Below are 16263 nucleotides of genomic sequence, written 5' to 3' on the forward strand. Positions count from 1 at the left end.
TCTTGAAGAATCTTGGCTTCTTTACTCTAATGTTAGAGAACTTTCTTGCCAGATAGGCCATTGACTGATCAAGCTCCTCAAGTTCATCTAGGGTGTAAAAATCATCTTCTTCTAATTTCAAAATGACTTGTTCCTTTGAATCATTGTTTCTTTGTCCACTTGTTGAGGCAACTGGAATTTGAGATCTTGTCTCATCATTAGAGGTTTGGCTTTCATTGACAATTAAAGCACTTGAACCATCTACAACATGTCTTTGACCAGATCTCAATGATTTCCGTTGAATCATTTCTAGTTCATATGTTTTGAGAATTCCATATAGAACTCCCAGTGTTATTCTGCTTAAGTCTCTCCATTCTCTGATTGCTGAATTTTCTGTTCCAAATGGTCAGGGAGTGTAAGCAAAAACTTCAAGTTCACTTCTTCAGCTTCATAATATTTGTCATGGAGCTGCAAGTCATTTATCAGCTTATTAAACCTTTCAAATGCATCAGTGATACTTTCTTTTGGCTTGACCATGAAGCCCTCATATTGTGAAATTAGTATCCTTCTTTGATTAGATCTAACTTCCTCAGTTCCCTCACAGAGTATTTCAATCTTTACATTGTCAAGTGACTTAATCAACATAAGCTGCAAGCCACTATCCAGGGAAACTTTTTCTTTCTCGGGCTCACAGTACTAAGCAGGTTCATTTGGAAGCATAATGAGCTAGAATGACCATTTCATCATCTGTAGATTCCTAAACTCTAACCATAAGAATGAAATGCCCATTTTTTAAAATCTGAATATATAGTGGATTGGCCATCTTGATAAAACAACAACATTTTCTTTTCCACAGAGTGTAGTTAGCTTTGTCAAAAGTAGGAATTTTGCTGCTACTAATTTTCTGTGTATTCATTCTTCCAAGATCTTGAATCTGTTTACTTTCAGATTTTGCTCTAATACCACTTGTTAGGTAATGAATTACACATAGAGGGGGGGGGGTGAATTTGTATTAGTGTTTTTAAGCTTTTCTTGAACTATTTTGGTTGTGAACAAAGTAAATCAAATCTTGTAGTGAAATGTGTTAATGCACAAACTAAACATGCAATAATAAAGAACACTGATCTTTCAAAACTCACTTAATTTTATATTAAAATTAAGATTTTTTTTCTACAAAATTTCTAGGCTCTTTGTTGATAAAGAGCTTAGCTTCTTTCTTGAGAGAGTACAAGAATTTATGATCTAAATTATTACTTCTAACAAAGGACCGGTGTTAACTTTATAAATTAGTTAATTGTTAGTTTATAGAGTGTATAATAAGACATGTTATTATTTTTAGCAAACTGTCTCTTGTCATTTCTATTTTAGGAAAAGTATATCTTCCATTTATGGCTTAGCATATCTTTGCATATTGTGTTAACTTTGATCATCCTTTGTCAGTTAATCTTCATCCTTGATCTTGCACACTCTTCAAGTTGCTTTTTGTAGACTTTTCAATCCAACTGGTTGGATTGTTTGTTGTTTGTAAATCTTGGATATTGAACTGGTCTGCAATTTTGTACTTTGAGATTTTACCTCGAGATCTCCAGTGTGCTCTATAGAGGACTGGACATCTCGATAAGTATATGGCTTATTGAGATCTCTAATACTCCATAGTTAATTTGACTTGTATAGGTCTTTATAAGAGAATTTGGCTTGTCGAGATCTCTAGTCTTCATATCTTCGCTTTGACTTATCGATATCTCTGAGTTCTCTAGTGGCTTATTGACTTGTCGATAACTCAGAGTTCTCTAGTCAAATTTGACTTATCGATAACTCATAGTTCTCTAGTGAATTTTGGCTTATCCATATCTCGGAGTTCTCTAGTGAAATTGACTTATCGATAACTCATAGTTCTCTAGTGAAGAAATGATTTATCGATATCTCCAATCTTCATGTATTCAATTTGATTTGTCGATATCTCTAAGTTCTCTAGTAGCTTTTCTGAGTTCTCTATAAGTCATTCTGGAGTTCTCAAATGACTTCTCTATAATACTAAATCTGTGACTTGTAGAGATCTTGACTTAGAATATTTTTCCCAAAACAGATTTATTCAACTCCAAGCTTCTTCATAATTCTTCTGAGGCATGATCTTCTTGATCTTCCTCCAGATAGAATTCTTAGGCTTGATACTGTTTAAAAGAAAAAAACTCCAGTATGCTCTTTGACATTTTTACAGACTTTAATGTTACAATACAAAATACAAACTAAGATTACAATACAACTTACTTAGGGTTGTCAATTTGACTTAGTCTTGTTGAAGTACAGGCATGTTTTGCACAACATTCCTCGACTGCAATTATGCCAAGAAGTGCTGGCACGAAGTTAATCTCAACTTCAGTGAGAGAGGGGAGGAATATGCTCATGAATGACTTCTGAATAAGTTGACAAAAGCTTCAGATGACAGTCTAATCAAAATCTCGACAACGTTTTGGGGCATTTGGTTTGCTAGAAACAAGAGAATTTTTGAAAAAAGAAGCATGTCACTAGCCTTTGGAGTTTCCTAGAGTAAAATGCAAGTTCATGAGTGGCAGTTAGCAAATAAAAGGACTGATAATATGTAGAAAACTGGTGAGCCTTGTACGATGACTACTCATAGATGGAAACGTCGGGAGGTGGATCAACTCAAGCTAAACGTAAACTCTTCAGTGGTAGAAGGGCAGAATTCATTTGCTGTTGGTATGGTGCTTAGAAACAATCAAGGTCAGTACATTGCAGGAAAAACTATGAGATTTACAGGGGTTGTTCCAGTCCTAGAAGCAGAGCTAGCAGGAATATGGGAAGCTCTGATCATAGAAAGTGATTCGCTTCGGAGTGTTAATGCTATCAACCAAGGCCACAATAATGTCCTGGAAAGTGTAGATCTAGTGGAGCAATGTTAAATGATGATAAGAAGTACCGTTAGGATCTTAGTATGTCACATTAAAAAATAAGCGAACAAGATAGCACATAATCTGACAAGGATTTCTTGTGAGCATAATTGTTTTATTGTTTTCCTGTATCCTCTATCTTATTTGTTGGAGACATTATTGTCAGATGTTTTGGAGGTTTAATGAAATTCCCTTTCTCAAAAGAAAAAAGATTAAAGAAATATTTGATGACTAAAAATTAAAGAAACAAACTTCCTAGATGTTATACAGATCAAATATGACAACCCTAATTAACATGTAATATGTTGTGGGTGAAAATTAACCTATATTTTTATTTGATAAATTACTAAAAAACTTTTTTTATGTTTTTCTGCTGCGATTTTATGAAAATCTCCTGATTTTTTTTTGCAAAAATAAGGGGTAAGTAAAATCAATAGGATCGATATGCTAATAGTTGCATTATATTTTATTTTTTTACCTTCGAAGTTGTATCGAGATGTAGAAACTTGTCGAGTTTGAATAGAGTTGGCAGAAAAATCGTATTTTTGTAAAAAAATTGGAAATCTTATTTTTGAAGATGTGTTTTTTGTAATAACAATTTTAAAAATGATATTGTTTTGCAAAAAAAAAATTGAACATAGGGAATTTTTCAAAAGAACCCTTTATATTTTTCTAAATTAAAATTAATATATTTTATTAATATACTGAAAATTTTGTAGAGTTTTTAGTATTTTTTTCCTCGGGTGAATATCAACTACAAGAATTATGAGTAAAAAATCTCTTCCTGAGGTGCTTTGGAAGTAGAATCATCTTTTTAAAAATCAATGAACTTGGAAAGTAGCAAATTATTGTCATTATATTTGTTTGTGTTAGGTGAATAGTTGAAAAAAGTTAGCATGCATTAATGGGCTGAGCAATTGAGTGGTGCAATCCAGCTGCAGTATTATTTTAATCGTCCATTTTTCAAAAGGATCTAGCCTTATAGAATTCTAATGAGTCCTGAGCAATTAGCTTACTATGTTCAATTATTTTTAGTTGTAACTTCCAAACTGGAAAACACCCATATTGTAAGACATCTGCAGTGAGTCTAAATATATGCATAAACGGTAGTCATAGTCTTGCACTCCATTATGCGACTGAGTTGTGTTAAAGGCTAGGGTGAGTGTCTCGAATGAATGTATTGGTGTTTTGCTGTCTATTAGATTTTGGATAAATTTATTAAAAATAAAAACTAAAACATATAATGCTAAAAATAAGTGGGAATAAAAACTAAACATATCAATATCTTTGTTCCCCTAAACTTATATAATATTATCTTATTTAGTTTGTATGTTAATTTTTAAAATATAATTCATTATATTATAAATAACTTTAATTTTTATATAATTATTCAAGATTAATTCCTTTGTAGAGTTTTTAGAATTTTTTTTCTAGGGTGAATATGAGCTGCATTTATTAGGAGTAGAAAAACTGTCCATGAGCTGCTTTGGTAGTAGAATCATCTTTTTAAAATATTACTATGCCTTGGAAAGTAGAAATTTATTGTCATTATATATACACAACATAGATCTGTATTGTTTGTGTTAGGTGGATAGTGGAAAAAAGTTAGCATGCATTAGTGGGTTGAGCAATTGAGTGATGCAGCTCCGGTGCTGCCCATTTGAGAGCCTCTAGACACGTAAAGTGTCTGGCCTCCTCATTTTTCTTTTATTTTACATTAGAGCAATGAGACTTGAACCGAGTTGTACAAGTGTTGAATGATAAATGTATAACACTTCTCACAAATGAGTATTAGCATTTGAATAAGTTGGTCACTTTCTAGAGATGCCATTTTTGGTTGAGGTGATATAAGTTGGGTCCCACTAAAAATAGGCAACCTAACATTTGCATTGCAGTTGCTATTAGGAGTAGAAAAACTATGAGTCAGCTGCTTTGGTAGTAAAATCATCTTTTAAAAAAATTACTTTGTCAGAACTTGGAAATCACCAATTATTGTGGTGCTAAAAAAATAGAACATATGATGCTAAAAAAAGTAGGAATGAGCAAATTAAATGAATTAAAGTTGATAATTAGTAAATAAATGATTTAGAAGATAACTAAAACATACTTTATAATAATTTAATAAATATTTGAATTAAAATAAATTTAGTTAACAAACAATGGTTAAATTTAAATTCAGTTAATTTCTAAGCAATCATAAAATTTTAATATCAGTCCCAACAATAACTAACACTATTCTTTTAAAGTAAAAGTAGATTACATATGTTAATATCAATATCTTTGTTCCCCTAAACTTATATAATATTATCTTATTTAGTATGAAATTTAATTTTTAAAATTTAATTTATTATATTATAAATAAATTTAATTTTTATATCATTATTCAAGATTAATTCATTAGTAGAGTTTTTAGAATTTTTTTAGTAGGGTGAATATCAGCTGCAAGTATTAGGAGTAGAAAAACTCTGGGTGAGCTGCTTTGATAGTAAAATCATCTTTTTAAAATATTACTATGTCTTGGAAAGCAACAATTTATTGTCATTGTATATAGTCATACATAGATTGCTATTAGTGGGCTGAGTAATTGAGTGCTCCACTGCTGCCTATTTGAGAGCCTCTAGACATCTAGCCTCCTCATTTTTCTTTTATTTTGCATTGGAGCTATGAGACTTGAACGGCGTTACACAAGTGTTGAATGATAAAGGTATAGCACTTCTGACAAATGAGTCTAAGCATTGGAATAAGTTGGTCACTTTCTAGTGAGGCCATTTTTTGTTGAGGTGATATAAGTTGGGTCCCACTAAAAATAGGCAACGTGACATTTGCATTATAGTTGCTATTAGGAGTAGAAAAACTATCAGTGAGCTGCTTTAATAGTAGAATCGTCTTTTAAAAATCTGTCAGAACATGGAAAGTAGACACTTATTTTATTGTACTTGTTTGTGTTAGATGTGGAAAAAGTTAGCATGCATACGTGGGCTGAGCAATTGAGTGGTGTCATCCTTTTCTCATTAAGGTTCTAACCTTGTAGAATTCAAATGAGTCGTGATCAATTCTCTTACTATCTTCAATTATTTTAGTTGTGGCTTTTAAACTTAGAAAACACTCATTTACGGTAAGACATGTGTAGTGAGTCTAAATATATGCATGAACAATAATTATGGCCTTGCACTCCATTATCCAGGTCTTTTATGAACAATAATTATGGCCTTGCACTCCATTATCTAGGTCTTTTTTTGAGAGAGGGGGAAAGATGGCTGAGTTGTGTTAAGGCCCTAGAGTGAGTCTCTGGAATGAATGTATTATTAAATTTTTGGATAAATTTCTTAAAAAATAAAATATAAAACATATGATGCTAAAAATAAGTGGGAATCAGCAAATTAATTGAATTAAAGTTGATAATTAGTAAATTAATGATTTAGAAGATTACTAAAACGTACTTTATAATAATTTAATAAATATTTGAATTAAAATAAATTTAGTTAACAAACAATGATGAAATTTAAAATTAATTTAATTTCTAAGCAATCATAAAATTTTAATATCAGTCCAAATAATAACTAACAGTATTCTTTTAACGTAAAAGTAGATTACATATGTTAATATCAATATCTTTGTTCTCCTAAACTTATATAAGATTATCTTATTTAGTATGAAATTTACTTTTTCAAATATAATTTATTATATTATAAATAAATTTAATTTTTATATCATTATTCAAGATTAATTCCTTTGTAGAGTTTTTAGAATTTTTTTAGTAGGGTGAATATAAAATGTCTTGAAAAACAGCAATTTATTGTCATTATATACACACAGATATAGATCTCTATTTGTTTGTGTTAGGTGGATAATGGATAAAGGTTAGCATACATTAGTGGGGTGAGCAATTGAGTGCTGCAGCAGCTCCAGTGCTGCCCATTTGAGAGCCTTTAGACATCCTGCCTCCTCATTTTTCTTTTATTTTGCATTGGAGCTATGAGAATTGAACCGGGTTGCACAAGTGTTGAATGCTAAAGGTATAACACTTCTGACAAATGAGTCTTAGCATTTGAATAAGTTGTTCACTATCTAGATATGCCATTTTTTGTTGAGGTGATATAAGTTGGGTCCCACTTTAATTAGGCAACCTGACATTTGCATTGTAGTTGCTATTAGGAGTAGAAAAATTATCAGTGAGCTGCTTTGGTAGTAAAATCATCTTTTAAAAAATATAACTCTGTCTGAACTTGGAAAGCAGCAATTATTGTCGTATATTTGTGATTGTGTTAGGTGGATAGTGAAAAAAGTTAGCATGCACAGTATTATTTCAATCATCCTTTTCTGCGGAAGGTTCTAACCTTATAGAACTCTAATGAGTGGTGAGCAATTAGCTTACTATCTTCAATTATTTTTAGTTGTGGTTTCTAAACTTGAAAACAGACATTTATGGTAAGACATCTGTAGTGACTCTAAATATATGCATGAACAATATTTATGGCCTTGCATTCCATTATCCAGGTCTTTTTTTGAGAGAGGGGAAAGATGGCTGTGACCGAGTTGTGTTAAGGCCCTAGAGTGAGTCTCTAGAATGAATGTATTGGTTTGTTGCTGTCTATTAGATTTTTGGATAAATTTGTTAAAAATTAAAAAAATAGAACATGTGATGCTAAAAATAAGTGGGAATCAGCAAATAAATGAATTAAAGTTGATAATTAGTAAATAAATGATTTAGAAGATAACTAAAACCTACTTTATAATAATTTAATAAATATTTGAATTAAAATAAATTTAGTTAACTAACAATGGTGAAATTTAAAATTCAGTTAATTTCTAAGCAATCATAAAATTTTAATATCAGCCCAAACACTAAATAACACTATTTTTTTAACGTAAGAGTAGATTACATATGTTAATATCAATATCTTTGTTCCCGTAAACTTATATAATATTCTCTTATTTAGTATGAAATTTAATTTTTAAAATATAATATATTATATTATAAATAAATTTAATTATTATATCATTATTCAAGATTAATTCCTTTGTAGAGTTTTTAGAATTTTTTTATTAGGGTGAATATGGGCTGCAGGTATAGGAGTAGAAAAACTCTGGGTGAGCTGCTTTGGTAGTAGAATCATCTTTTTAAAATATTACTATGTCTTGTAAAGTACCAATTTATTGTCATTATATATACACAAACATAGATCTGTATTTGTTTGTGTTAGGTGGATAGTGAAAAAAATTTAGCATGCACTAGTGGGCTGAGCAATTGAGTGGTGCAGCAGCTCCAGTGCTGCCCATTTGAGAGCCTTTAGACATCGGGCCTCGTCAATTTTCTTTTATTTTGCATTTGAGCTATGAGATTTGAACCGGGTTGCAAAAGTATTGAATGATAAAGGTATAACACTTCTGACAAATGAGTCTTAATATTGGAATAAGTTGGACAGTTAGAAAGGCCATTATTTTTAGTTGAGGTGATATAAGTTGGGTCCCACTAAAAATAGGCAACCTAACATTTGTATTGCAGTTGCTATTAGGAGTAGAAAAACTATCAGTGAGGTGCTTTGGTAGTAGAGTCTTCTTTTCAAAAAATTACTGTGTCATAATTTGGAAAGCATCAACTTATTCTCATGTACTTGTTTGTGTTAGGTGTGGAAAGAAGTTAGCATGCATGCATCTGTGGGCTGAGCAATTGAGTGGTGCAATACAGCTGCAATATTATTTCAATCATCTTTTTCTAGGAAAGGTTCTAACCTTGTAGAATTCGAATGAGTGGTGAGCAATTAGCTTACTATCTTCAATTATTTTTAGTAGTGGCTTTTAAACTTGAAAACACCCATTTACTGTAAGACATGCATGAACAATAGTTATGGCCTTGCACTCCATTATCTAGGTCTTTTTTTGAGAGGGGGGAAAGATGGTTGTGAGTGAGTTGTGTTAAGGCTCTAGAGTGAGTCTGTATAATGAATATATTGGTATATTGGGCTATATTAGATTTTTGGATAAATTTCTTAAAAAATAATATATAAAACATATGATGCTAAAAATAAGTTGGAATCAGCAAACTAAATGAATTAAAGTTGATAATTAGTAAATTAATGATTAGGAAGATAACTAAAACGTACTTTATAATAATTTAATAAATATTTGAATTAAAATAAATTTAGTTAAAAAACAATGGTGAAATTTAAAATTGAGTTAATTTCTAAGCAATCATAAAATTTTAATATCAGTCCAAACACTAACTAACACTATTCTTTTAACATAAAAGTAGATTACATATGTTAATATCAATATCTTTGTTCCCCTCAACTTATCTAAGATTGTCTTATTTAGTATGAAATTTAATTTTTAAAAAATATTTTATTATATAATAAATAAATTAAATTTTATATCATTATTCAAGATTAATTCCAAGTGTAAAGTTTTTAGAATTTTTTTAGTAGGGTGAATATCAAATGTCTTGGAAAGCAGCAATTTATTGTCATTATAGACACACAGATATAGATCTGCATTTGTTTGTGTTGTTAGGTGGATAATGGAAAAAGGTTAGCATGCATTAGTGGGGTGAGCAATTGAGTGCTGCAGCAGCTCCGGTGCTGCCCATTTGAGAGCCTTTAGACATCCGGCCTCCTCATTTTTCTTTTCTTTTGCATTGGTGCTATGAGAATTGAACCGGGTTGCACAAGTGTTGAATGCTAAAGGTATAACACTTCTGACAAATGAGTCTTAGCATTTGAATAAGTTGTTCACTATCTAGATATGCCATTTTTTTTTGAGGTGATATAAGTTGGGTCCCACTGAAAATAGGCAACCTGGCATTTGCATTGTAGTTGCTATTAGGAGTAGAAAAATTATCAGTGAGGTGCTTTGGTAGTAAAATCCTCTTTTAAAAAATATTACTCTGTCAGAACTTGGAAAGCAGCAATTATTGTGGTGTATTTGTGATTGTGTTAGGTGGATAGTGGAAAAAAGTTAGCATGCACAGTATTATTTCAATCATCCTTTTCTGGGGAAGGTTCTAACCTTATAGAACTCTAATGAGTGGTGAGCAATTAGCTTACTATCTTCAATTATTTTTAGTTGTGGTTTCTAAACTTGAAAACAGACATTTATTGTAAGACATATGTAGTGACTCTAAATATATGCATGAACAATATTTATGGCCTTGCATTCCATTATCCGGTCTTTTTTTGAGAGAGGGGAAAGATGGTTGTGACCAAGTTGTGTTAAGGCCCTAGAGTGAGTCTCTAGAATGAATGTATTGGTGTGTTGCTGTCTATTAGATTTTTGGATAAATTTGTTAAAAATTAAAAAAATAGAACATGTGATGCTAAAAATAAGTGGGAATCAGCAAATAAATGAATTAAAGTTGATAATTAGTAAATAAATGATTTAGAAGATAACTAAAACCTACTTTATAATAATTTAATAAATATTTGAATTAAAATAAATTTAGTTAACTAACAATGGTGAAATTTAAAATTGAGTTACTTTCTAAGCAATCATAAAATTTTAATATCAGTCCAAACACTAACTAACACTATTCTTTTAACGTAAGAGTAGATTACATATGTTAATATCAATATCTTTGTTCCCCTAAACTTATATAATATTCTCTTATTTAGTATGAAATTTAATTTTTAAAATATAATATATTATATTATAAATAAATTTAATTATTATATCATTATTCAAGATTAATTCCTTTGTAGAGTTTTTAGAATTTTTTTATTAGTGAATATCAGCTGCACGTATAGGAGTAGAAAAACTCTGGGTGAGCCGCTTTGGTAGTAGAATCATCTTTTTAAAATATTACTATGTCTTGTAAAGTACCAATTTATTGTCATTATATATACACAGACATAGATCTGTATTTGTTTGTGTTAGGTGGATAGTGGAAAAAAGTTAGCATGCACTAATGGGCTGAGCAATTAAGTGGTGGTGCAACATCTCCAGTGCTGCCCATTTGAGAGCCTTTAGACATAGGGCCTAGTCATTTTTCTTTTATTTTGCATTGGAGCTATGAGATTTGAACCGGGTTGCACAAGTATTGAATGATAAAGGTATAGTACTTTTGACAAATGAGTCTTAACATTGGAATAAGTTGGACACTTAGAGAGGCCATTATTTTTAGTTGAGGTGATATAAGTTGGGTCCCACTAAAAATAGACAACCTGACATTTGTATTGCAGTTGCTATTAGGAGTAGAAAAACTATCAGTGAGGTGTTTTGGTAGTAGAGTCATCTTTTCAAAAAATTACTGTGTCACAATTTGGAAAGCATCAACTTATTGTCATGTATTTGTTTGTGTTAGGTGTGGAAAAAAGTTAGCATGCATGCATTGGTGGGCTGAGCAATTGAGTGGTGCAATACAGCTGCAATATTATTTCAATCATCTTTTTCTAGGGAAGGTTCTAACCTTGTAGAATTGGAATGAGTGGTGAGCAATTAGCCTACTATCTTCAATTATTTTTAGTAGTGGCTTTTAAACTTGAAAACAGGCATTGACTGTAAGACATGCATGAACAATAGTTATGGCCTTGCACTCCATTATCCAGGTCTTTTTTTGAGAGAGGGGGAAAGATGGTTGTGACTGAGTTGTGTTAAGACCTAGAGTGAGTCTCTAGAATGAATATATTGGTGTATTGCAGTATATTAGATTTTTGGATAAATTTCTTAAAAAATAATATATAAAACATATGATGCTAAAAATAAGTGGGAATCAGCAAATTAAATGAATTATAGTTGATAATTAGTAAATTAATGATTTAGAAGATAACTAAAACGTACTTTATAATAATTTAATAAATATTTCAATTAAAATAAATTTAGTTAAAAAACAATGGTGAAATTTAAAATTGAGTTAATTTCTAAGCAATCATAAAATTTTAATATCAGGCCAAACACTAACACTATTCTTTTAACATAAAAGTAGATTACATATGTTAATATCAATATCTTTGTTCCCCTAAACTTATCTAAGATTGTCTTATTTAGTATGAAATTTAATTTTTAAAATATTATTTATTATATTGTAAATAAATTTAATTTTTATATCATTATTCAAGATTAATTCCTTTGTAGAGTTTTTTAGAATTTTTTTAGTAGGGTGAATATCAAATGTCTTGGAAAGCAACAATTTATTGTCATTATATACACACAGATATAGATCTGTATTTGTTTGTGTTAGGTGGATAATGGAAAAAGGTTAGCATGCATTAGTGGGGTGAGCAATTGAGTGTTGCAGCAGCTCCAGTGCTGCCCATTTGAGAGCCTTTAGACATCCGGCCTCCTCATTTTTCTTTTATTTTATATTGGAGCTATGAGAATTGAACTGGGTTGCACAAGTGTTGAATGCTAAAGGTATAACACTTCTGACAAATGAGTCTTAGCATTTGAATAAGTGGTTGCACAACTGTTGAATGCTAAAGTATAACACTTCTGACAAATGAGTCTTAGCATTTGAATAAGTTCTTCACTATCTAGAGATGCCATTTTTTATTCAGGTGATATAAGTTGGGTCCCACTGAAAATAGGCAACCTGACATTTGCATTGTAGTTGGTATTACGAGTAGAAAAATTATCAGTGAGCTGCTTTGGTAGTAAAATCATCTTTTATTATTGTTACTTTGTCAGAACTTGGAAAGCAGCAATTATTGTCGTGTATTTGTGATTGTGTTAGGTGGATAGTGGAAAAAAGTTAGCATGCACAGTATTATTTCAATCATCCTTTTCTGGGAAAGGTTTTAACCTTATAGAACTCTAATGAGTGGTGAGCAATTAGCTTACTATCTTCAATTATTTTTAGTTGTGGTTTCTAAATCTCAAAAAAGAAAACATTGTAAACCCAACTGCCAAAAAGAAACTACGTGGGCTTTATATATAGCCCAATACCTACTCAGTTACAAAGATCAAACTACCCTCCTATTCTATTCCTCAAAACTCCCCCTCAAGCTAATAAGTGTGAACAAAGTGAAACTCCTTGGAGATATAAGTTGGTACCAACTACCTCATATTTTTCCAACTGATGACTAAGACGATAAGTTTAAGCTCACGTCATGACTTTGCTTGCTACTAAATGATCTGTCTTTCATTGTCATAAGAGGTATCCTAACTTTGCTTGCCATTAGGGGACCACCTTAAATTTATTTAAGTCTTGACTTTACTTGCTATTAAAGGATCCTGACTTTGATTTTCATTAGAGGTATCTTAGCTTTGTTTGCCATTAGAGGACCGCCTTACCTTCATTTAAGTCCTGACTTTGCTTGCCATTAAAGGACCCTGTCTTTGATCACCATCATAAGAAAATTAGCTTTACTTGTCATTAAAGGACAATTGCTCACAGATCTCAGTAATATCCGCCAACTTGACGCTATGCAAACTCAACTATAAATGGTCACATAGCTTAAACACAAGCTCGGGTACTCAGTCACTTCAATGGAGTGATCTCTCGACTTAAACAACCCATAAAAGGGGCACAACCCACAAAGGGAACAAGCTCACCAAGAATTAACTAACAAACACCTATTTTGCTGAAATAAACACTGAATTAGTTGGTGACATAAATAGTCGAAGACACAACAACGAAACCACTTGAATCAAGCCATCTGAATAATGACATGTGAAGCATTGAGCAACCAATAACAAAGACTCTTCCCCTTCAGACTTCCATCTTTAGATCAGAAACAGGGGAATTAAACCACTACAACATTACACCACTTCAAGATCTCTGGAGTCTATAAAAAAAACACTGCAAAATTTCACCAGCATCCTCCAACTGATATGTCTGAAAACTAGAATAAAATGCAATTAAGTTGTCAACAAGTTTCTAAAGAGAAACAAAACGCTCCATAAAATCCAATGTGATTTCAACATAGCCACGGAAAGCATGGATCAAACAAACCCATTAATATTAAGATCATAATGCGTAACATGATCATGAGTTCCAACACCCTCAACTAGCGGAATAGTGTGCATAAGGCATTGCACAATCGCATTAAGAAAACAAGCGAGCTTCTGTGGAACCTGCGACAATCTCTGATATGCTAAATTACAGGCTGACTTTTTAGTTAGAACGAATATCTCTTCTTCATTGATTTCAAATGTACCATACTTCCCATCTGGGAGCACCCAAGAATTTGGTGACGACAATGACCCCAAATTTCCCCATGGTTGATATACGGGTGCACTGCGTTGTGGTGACGACTTGGGGAGTCCCAAATGAGATGTATAGGAATTAAAATCTTGTCAGGATCTAGTACTAGAGTGAGGGAAGATGGTAGATGTTGTTGCTTCTTGCGGAATACGGGACTGAATGATATCATTATTATTGTATATAGATTATGTAGTCTGAACAGGTGGCGAACAATTTTACATGTAAATCCTTTATGTCACTTCCACGAAATAATATGTATTCATAAACTTTATCACTTGAAGGCACTTATGGACCATCCTTCTTACGTCCCTTACTACCAAATGATCTAACATTCCGTAAGGCGATGGATGATTTGAGTACTGATATTGAAAAAATGCCTTTTTAATGAATCTTAACTTTAGAAATTAAGCTAATGAGGTTTCTTACGTATAAATCTAGTGACGGATTCTTAGATCTTGAAGCTTTCATTGCAAAATAATTTATTAAATTAAATTATTTCAGTTCTGAGTTATTGATAAGTCTAAAAATTATTCTTGTAGGGAACTCTGTAAATTAACACTACTAGAGAACTCTACAAGGACTTATCGATAAGTCATAATTAATCTTATCGAGAAGTCAATCGAGAAATCAAGAAATTGACTTATCGAGAACTCACTTGAGAAGTCTTAAAATGACTTGTCGATAAGTTAGTTAAACTTATCGAGAACTCAGTTCTCTATATACTTTTGATCACTGTAATTTTGTCTTATGTTAATTTTACATATTAAAGATGTAAATTAACAACTGAGCAATTTACTTAGAATATAAAAAAAACTTCCAAGTTAAATTTTGAATTTTGAAAAATAAATATGCAGAGATTTCTGAAATATTTGTAATTCATATTTCAGTTAATTTCTAATTAAATCAAATAAAAGTTGATTTATTAGAAATTAATCTGCTGCAAAATATTAGCTGAGTTCTTGCTTTAGGATGAAGAATTAAGCTTTCCAGTTTCACCTACAGGTCTAGTGAAAGTTGCTTCATCCAAAGGTTTAGTAAAAATGTCAGCTAATTGTTTTTCTGTTGGAACACAAATGAGCTCAATGGTACCATTTGTAGCATGTTCTCTAATAAAATGGTACCTTACATCAATGTGCTTTATTCTAGAATGATTAACTGGATTAGCCACTATAGATATAGCACTATTATTATCACACATGATTGGTATTTTGTATAAAACTAGGCCATAATCCATTAGCTGATTTCTAATCTAAAGCACTTGAGTACAACAACTTTCTGCAGCAATGTATTCCGCCTCTGCTATAGAAGTTGATACAGATTGTTGTATCTTGCTATACCAGGATACAAGTCTTTGACCAAGAAATTGACAGCTTCCACTAGTACTCTTTCTGTCAACCTTGCATCCAGCAAAATCTGCATCTGTGTAACCAACAGCTTCAAAACCAGTTCCCTTAGGATAACACAATCCCAAGTTTGGAGTCCCCTTCAAGTATCTAAAAATCCTTTTCACATCCATCAAATGTGATTCTTTTGGATTGACTTGAAATCTTGCACATAGACATGTTGCAAACATGATGTCTGGTCTACTTGTAATTAAGTAAAGTAATGATCCAATCATCGCTCTATAGCTTGAAATATCTACACTTTTGCCTTTTTTATCTTGATCCAACTTTGTTGCAGTAGACTTAGGTGTAGATGCAGGTGAACAATCAACCATGCCAAACTTCTTCAATAAAATTTTAACATATTTAGTTTGGCTGATGAAGATTTCATCACTTCTTTGACTAACTTAAAGTCCAAGAAAGTAACTTAATTCCCCCATCATGCTCATTTCATATTCACTCTGCATAATCCTGGAGAATCTTTGGCACAACTTTTTATTTGTAGAACCAAAGATGATATCATCCACATAGATCTGAACTAGGATCATATCTTCACCATGTTTCTTATAGAAGAGAGTCTTGTCTATAGTACCTCTAGTAAAATCATGTTTAAGAAGGAAATCTGACAGTATATCGTACCAAGCTCTAGGTGTCTGGTTTAGTCCATATAGAGCCTTGAGTAGCTTGTACAGAAAATCTGGAAATTCTGGATCTTCAAAGCCAGTTGGCTGTTGCACATAAACCTCTTCTTCTAGCTCGCCATTTAGGAAGGCACTCTTGACATCCATTTGATACACTTTAAAATTTGAATGTACAGCAAATACTAGAAAAATCCTTATTACTTCAAGTTTTGCAA

Source organism: Apium graveolens, chromosome 1 (genome assembly GCF_009905375.1).
Source record: "Apium graveolens cultivar Ventura chromosome 1, ASM990537v1, whole genome shotgun sequence".
NCBI classification, from domain to species: Eukaryota; Viridiplantae; Streptophyta; class Magnoliopsida; order Apiales; family Apiaceae; genus Apium; species Apium graveolens.